Below are 7,720 nucleotides of genomic sequence, written 5' to 3'. Positions count from 1 at the left end.
GTAAAAAGGATGGATAATGTGAAAATCTGGATCAATATTCTAGTTCTGGGCAATCCTGCAAATCCTGCAAATCCTGCCAGGTGATGGGAGTAAATAGGGTGCCCATAATCTGATGGTTTCTTTTTTGACTAAAAAAGTAAGACCAAAGAAGATGGTCAAAGCCAAACTTCATGCACCAAAATCTTAGCAGGCATAACTATAGCCAGCAGTTATCTGGTCATGTCAGCAGTCTCAGGATTTTCAAGCTTTTCTTACTTCCTTGTTTCATTTTGATACATGTCATCTAATAACCCAATTTATCTTTTCTTACCTTCAGGCTATCAAACTCCAAATGGTCACGCAACTGGAGTCTTGGACAATGGTTCCCTTTTACTGGGGACCCTTATATAGGCCTCTGAGAGAGATCTAACTGCCATTGTCCGAAAACAGCGCCCCCTGTCAGCAGGAAGCAGTTAAGATTGGTCACCATTCCTATCCTAATGGCAGTTAGATGTACCTCTTCAGAAGAAGAAATTGACAGCATCAAGAGGCAGACAAATATCTAAGCAGACAGGGGAGGGTCCCTGGTGAAACCCCACCTTCAAGCCAAAACTGCCTGAAGCCTGAAAGACCGGACTGCTGATTCTGGATGAAACCTGCAATCTGGAGTGAGAACTTCTATTCCTCTTTGTCTGCTCTTTCCCGATTGGTTCTTTCTGAATAATGCTTTGTAACCAATTGAATGTTTTCCTTTTCCAGTACTATGAACCTTTTCATAGCATCCAAATGAACCTTTTCCAGTACTACCTACAGCCCATCTCTCTCCCATTCTGTGCCTATAAAAACCCCAAATTCAGTCACACTGGGGGAGACAACCCAACTTCAGGTGAGAGACCACCTTCCCATCCCCTCTCTACTGACAGCTGTTTTGTTACTCAATAAAATTCTCCACTCTCATCACCCTTCAATTGTCAGCATAACTTCATTCTGCTTGGATGTGGGATAAGAACTCGGGACCCACCGAACGTGGGTACTGAGAAGGTTGTAAACACTATGGTCCTCTGTCCCATATGATGGGAAGCAGCAGCAGGGCTGAGCCAGCCTTAGAACCATGAGCCAGAGTGGGGCAAAGGACTGACAGAACTGTTAACACATTACCATCAATCAGGCTGTGGATGGTGGAATTAAAAGAGCTACTTAGCACACTGTAACACCCTTTCTAGGGTTTTGGGGTCATGGACACCACTGACTGGGCAGCACCACATTCCCCTTGGGGCAACATGTCTGGTCCAGCTGCAAACCTTGCATGGAGCCTGGCTTTATGTCAGCACTTGGAACAGTCGACCGGACCCCACACTCACTTGCCCACACAACCCTTCCCACCAGGGTCTGAGCATGCATTCATGGCAGTCATGTCCTGAGCCAGTGTGCAAGCCAGACACAACTTGGGTGGGCCGAGTTGGCAGGCCACCTCCTGTGGCAGGTAGCATGGCAAAGCAATGCCCAGGCAGGGTTGGCGCCAGCCAGAGGTCCTTGGCTAGTAAAGTGACCAAGAAGTATCTGCATCAATTTTAAATGGTGTTGCTTTCTTAATTTATTTTTCAGATTGTTCACTGTTGACATATAGAAATACTACTAATTAGTGTGTGTTCATTTTGTATTCTGAAACTTTACTAAATTTGATTTTCTATTCTAATAGTTTTTTGGTGAAGTCTTTTGTATTTTCTAAATATAAAATCATATAATCTAACAACAATGACAATTTGACTATGTTTTCCTATTTGAGTGCCCTTTCTTTTTTCTTTTTTCAAGATAATAATGCTTTATGTTTGCTTCTATCTGACAAAAGTGAATTTCACCCAGTGTGACTAAAGCAATACTAATACCATTGTTTCATCTTCATGTAGCCTCCATTTATATACTTTTTTCATGGCAGCATACATTTCAGGTTAAGATTTAGACGACAGAAATACATTTCCCCCTGACAAAATACTGGTGGTAGTTAAGGTCAGGGAAGGCAAGGTGGCAATCAGGTGATCCTTGATTCCACAATGTAACACCTCTCCATATATGCAGAACAGAACTAATCCTATAGATCAAGCATTTTCCAGGAGTTAGAAATTATGACTCTGACAAAGATACATCATAAATCCCTTTTTCATTTTGTCAATATTTTTTTAAATATTCAAAAAATCAAGTTGAAGTTTCAAATCTAGGCAGTCCAACTTTGGAAGTGAGAGAGAGAATGAGAGAGAGAGAGAGAGAGAGAGAGAGAGAGAGAGAGAGAAGAAAGGTCAAGTAACTACCATTTCCTCTATCTGTATGCTTCTAGGTCCTACTTGATGTTAAAAGCCCCACTCAACTGCTAACTTCAATCAGATTGCAAGAGAAAGAATTGTACCTGTCTTCTGTGGAATATAGTAGGTAAATATTCAATTGATTAATTAGTCTCCTTCATAAAAATCTCTGGTATCTATCTAAAAATGAGTTCATCTTTCTCTAAATTTTGATTGCATTTTGCCTCTATCCTCTTCTGATTTAATGCTTTCTCTGTGGTATTTTAGTTATTTATGTGAATGGCATAGGGCCCTCATATATAATTTCTTTGAGGAGAGGGTTTATGTATGATTTGTTTTCTCATACACCAATCAATCAATATTTGTTAAAAGAATAAACATCCGAAAGATATAAGCAAGTTTTGTTTTGTTTTTAAATTCATGCAGATAATTAAAACATGATAATTTTCTTTTATTATACTTTATGTTCTAGGGTACATGTGCACAACGTGCAGGTTTGTTACATATGTATACATGTATCATGTTGGTGTGCTGCACCCATTAACTCGTCATTTACATTAGGTATATCTCCTAATGCTATCCCTTCCCCTTCCCCCCACCCCACAAAAGACCCCAGTGTGTGACGTTCCCCTTCCTGTGTCCAAGTGTTCTCATTGTTCATTTCCTACCTATGAGTCAGAACATGCGGTGTTTGGTTTTCTGTTCTTGTGACAGTTTGCTGAGAATGATGGTTTCCAGCTGCATCCATGTCCCTAACAAAGGACATGAACTCATCCTTTTTTATGGCTACATAGTATTCCCTGGTGCATATGTGCCACATTTTCCTAATCCAGTCTGTCACTGATGGACATTTGGGTTGGTTCCAAGTCTTTGCTGTTGTGAATAGTGCCGCAATAAACATACGTGTGCATGTGTCTTTATAGCAGCATGATTTATAATCCTTTGGGTATATACTCAGTATGTGGCTGGGTCACATGGCATTTCTAGTTCTAGATCCTTCAGGAATCACCACACTGTCTTCCACAATGGTTGAACTAGTTTACAGTCCCATCAACAGTGTAAAAGTGTTCCTATTTCTCCATGTCCTCTCCAGCACCTGTTGTTTCCTGACTTTATAATGATCGTCATTCTAACTGGTGTGAGGTGATATCTCATTGTGGTTTTGATTTGCATTTCTCTGATGGCTAGTGATGATGAGCATTTTTTCATGTGTCTGTTAGCTGCATAAATGTATTCTTTTGAGAAGTGTCTGTTCATATCCCTTGCCCACTTTTTGATGGGGTTGGTTTTTTTTTCTTGTAAATTTGGTTGAGTTCTTTGTAGGTTCTGGATATTAGCTCTTTGTCAGATGAGTAGATTTCAAAAATTTTCTCCCATTCTGTAGGTTGCCTCTTCACTGTGATCATAGTTTCTTTTGCTGTGCAGAAGCTCTTTAGTTTAGTTAGATCCCATTTGCCAATTTTGGCTTTTGTTGCCATTGCTTTTGGTGTTTTAGATATGAAGTTCTTGCCGATGCCTATGTCTTGAATGATATTGCCCAGGTTTTCTTCTAGGGTTTTTATGGTTTTAGGTCTAACATTTAAGTCTCTAATCCATCTTGAATTAATTTTTGTATAAGGTGTAAGGAAGACATCCAGTTTCAGCTGTCTACTTAAGGCTAACCAGTTTTCACAGTACCATTTATTAAATAGGGAATCCTTTCCCCATTTCTTGTTTTCATCGGGTTTGTCAAAGATCAGATGGTTGTACATGTATGGTATTATTTCTGAGGGCTCTGTTCTGTTTCTGTTCCATTGGTCTATATATCAGTTTTGGTACCAGTACCATGCTGTTTTGGTTACTGTAGTCTTGTAGTATAGTTTGAAGTCAGGTAGCGTGATGCCTCCAGCTTTGTTGTTTTGGCTTAGGATTGTCTTGCCTATGTGGGCTCTTTTTTGGTTCCATATGAACTTTAAAGTAGTTTTTTTCCAATTCTGTGAAGAAAGTCATTTGTAGCTTGATGGGGATGGCATTGAATCTATAAATTCCCTTGGGCAGTATGGCCATCTTCATGATATTGATTCTTCCTATCCATAAGCATGGAATGTTCTTCCATTTGTTTGCATCCTCTTTTATTTCATTGAGCAAATGTTTGTAGTTCTCCTTGAAGAGGTCCTTCACATCCCTTGTAAGTTGGATTCCTAGATATTTTGTTCTCTTTATAGCAATTGTGAATGGGAGTTCACTCATGATTTGGCTCCCTGTTTCTCTGTTACTGGTGTATAAGAATGCTTGTGATTTTTGCACATTGATTTTGTATCCTGAGACTTTGCTGAAGTGGCTTACCAGCTTAAGGAGATTTTGGGCTGAGACAATGGGGTTTTCTAAATATACAATCATGTCATCTGCAAACAGGGACAATTTGACTTCCTCTTTTCCTAATTGAATACTCTTTATTTTTTTCTCTTGCCTGATTGCCCTGGCCAGAAATTCCAACACTATGTTGAATAGGAGTGGTGAGAGAGGGCATCCCTGTCTTGTGCCAGTTTTCAAGGGGAATATTTCCAGTTTTTGCCCGTTCAGTATGATTTTGGCTGTGGGTTTGTCATAAATAGCCCTTATTATTTTGAGATACGTTCCATCAATACCGAATTTATTGAGCGTTTTTAGCATGAAGGGCTGTCAAATTTTGACAAAGGCCTTTTCTGCATCTATTGAGATAATCATGTGGTTTTTGTCTTTGGTTCCGTTTATATGCTGGGTTACATTTATTGATTTGCATATGTTGAACCAGCCTTGTATCCCAGGGATGAAGCCCACTTGATCATGGTGGATTAGCTTTTTGATGTGCTGCTGGATTCAGCTTGCCAGTATTTTATTAAGGATTTTTGCATCGATGTTCATCAGGGATATTGGTCATAAATTATCTTTCTTTGTTGTGTCTCTGCCAGGCTTTGATATCAGGATGATGTTGGCCTCATTAAATGAGTTAGGGAGGATTCCCTCTTTTTCTATTGACTGGAATAGTTTCAGAAGGAATGGTACCAGCTCCTCCTTGTCCTTCTAGTAGAATTTGGCCATGAATCTGTCTGGTCCTGGACTGTTTTTGGTTGGTAGGCTATTAATTATTGCCTGAATTTCAGAGCCTGCTATTGGTCTATTCAGGGATTCAACTTTTTCCTGGTTTAGTCTTGGGAAAGTATATGTGTCCAGGAATTTATCCATTTCTTCTAGATTTTCTAGGTTATTTGCGTAGAGGTGTTTATAGCATTCTCTAATGGTAGTTTGTATTTCTGTGGGGTCGGTGGTGATATCCCCTTTACCATTTTTTATTGCGTCTATTTGATTATTTGATTCTTCTCTCTTTTCTTCTTTATTAGTCTTGCTAGCAGTCTATCAATTTTGTTGATCTTTTAAAAAACCAGCTCCTGGATTCATTGATTTTTTGAAGAGTTTTTTTGTGTCTCTATATCCTTTAGTTCTGCTCTGATCTTAGTTATTTCTTGCCTTCTGCTAGCTTTTGAATGTGTTTGCTCTTGCTTCTCTAGTTCTTTTAATTGTGATGTTAGGGTGTCAATTTTAGATTTTTCCTGCTTTCTCTTGTGGGCATTTAGTGCTATAAATTTCCCTCTACACACTGCTTCAAATGTATCCCAGAGATTCTGGTATGCTGTATCTTTGTTCTCATTGGTTTCAAAGAACATCTTTATTTCTGCCTTCATTTCGTTATGTACCTAGTAGTCATTCAGGAGCAGATTGTTCAGTTTCCATGTAGTTGAGTGGTTTTGAGTGAGTTTCTTAATCCTGTGTTCTAGTTTGATTGCATTGTGATCTGAGAGACAATTTGTTATAATTAATTTGTTATAATTTCTCTTCTTGTATATTTGTTGAGGAGTGTTTTACTTCCAATTATGTGGTCAATTTTGGAATAACTGCAATGTGATGCTGAGAAGAATGTATATTCTGTTGATTTGGGGTGGAGAGTTCTGTAGATGTCCATTAGGTCCACTTGGTGTATAGTTGAGTTCAATTCCTGGATATCCTTATTAACTTTCTGTCTCGTTTATCTGTCTAATATTGACAGTGGGGTGTTAAAGTCTCCCATTATTATTGTGTGGGAGTCTAAGTCTCTTTGTAGGTCTGTAAGGACTTGCTTTATGAATCTGGGTTCTCCTGTATTAGGTGCATATATATTTAGGATAGTTAGCTCTTCTTGTTGAATTGATCCCTTTTCCATTATGTCATGGCCTTCTTTGAAACATGAGAATTTTCTCCCCATGTAAGCACTCTTTTCATAGTACAGACTAGACCATTATTACAAAAAAGTTTTATAACTTACATTCTACTTCCTGAAGACAAACATATTCTAAAGTAGCAAGTTGACCGCCCAGAGATGTTTTGGTAAACAAGTTATCAAGTTTTCTTTAAGAACTATAGCATTTATGTGTCTTCTTTTACTTTGCAATTGTAGAAATGACACCTCTAAGAATGAAAATAAATCTCTTATAGTTTTAAAAAGAAGTGGGAAAAATAAGAATTTTTCTCAGCCACTATATACATGGCATGGACCTTATTGCCCGTTTGCTATATCTTGCATTAAATATAAAATCAGAAAATTACAGAAGTAAATAATTCATTATTAGGGGACCAATCACAGAGAAACCAGACTGTAAATATTGGAACCACAATAGAACATGACTTATGAAATCAGCAACAAAATTGTAATACAAAAATGACAATTCTATTTGTTCTTTCTTAATATAAAAACAGCAAAGATGTTTTATGCAGATAAAACTCTAAGAGCAAAGAAATGCTGAGTGTTAGGGCATACAAAAATCATACTTTGTCACGTCATATTATGTACTAATCAGCATCAAGAGTTTCTATTTCTCTTTTTTAGCTCTTCTAACTCAAATTCCCAAAGTTAGCTCTTTTCCTCCCCACTGAGGCAAACACTTATCTCTACCGGCAAACTGATAGGAACAAAATGTGTAATACAAAGAACAATGTTTATAAGAAAATATGTTATTAAAGTAAATTACCATATGATGCGCATTTTTTAAGTGTAGAAAATTTATTCATCCTGTTCTCACTCTAGGCGATTCAGAAGTTCATTTTCCAGTTTGTGAATAATACAGAAAATTCCTCCCTCATTATTATGTGGGGGCCCATTTATCAGAAAGAAAAAAAAAAGAGAAAGTGTGACAGTGAGATAAGAAAATAATTCCATTTTTTGTTTACTGCCAGTTTGTTAAATATTTTCAGGAGGGGAAATTGGATTTGTGATTAAATTAGTATTTTTGATTATCAGTGGAGTTTCTTTTTTCTTTTTTTTAACTTTTATTTTGGGTTCAGGTGTACACGTGCAACCTCATCAGCATCTGTCATTTTTTGATTTTTTAATAATAGCCATTCCGACTTGTATAAGATGATATCTCAAGGGAACACTTATACCCTGCTTGTGG

At 37.8% G+C, this 7,720-nt stretch overlaps 1 long non-coding RNA gene across 1 annotated transcript; it reads left to right on the top strand.

The window, feature by feature from the left end:
- The first annotated feature begins 387 nt into the window (after positions 1-387).
- On the top strand, positions 388-2,390 carry LOC105473284 (uncharacterized). Its single transcript, XR_982143.3, has 3 exons — positions 388-647; positions 739-865; positions 2,312-2,390. It is a non-coding gene; the product is annotated as an uncharacterized lncRNA (long non-coding RNA).
- Positions 2,391-7,720: the final 5,330 nt, after the last annotated feature.

The sequence above is a fragment of the Macaca nemestrina genome, chromosome 10, assembly GCF_043159975.1.
Source record: "Macaca nemestrina isolate mMacNem1 chromosome 10, mMacNem.hap1, whole genome shotgun sequence".
NCBI lineage: Eukaryota > Metazoa > Chordata > Mammalia > Primates > Cercopithecidae > Macaca > Macaca nemestrina.
The sequence above is the reverse complement of the archived record's forward strand: the minus strand, read 5'-3'. Positions and strand labels throughout refer to the sequence as shown.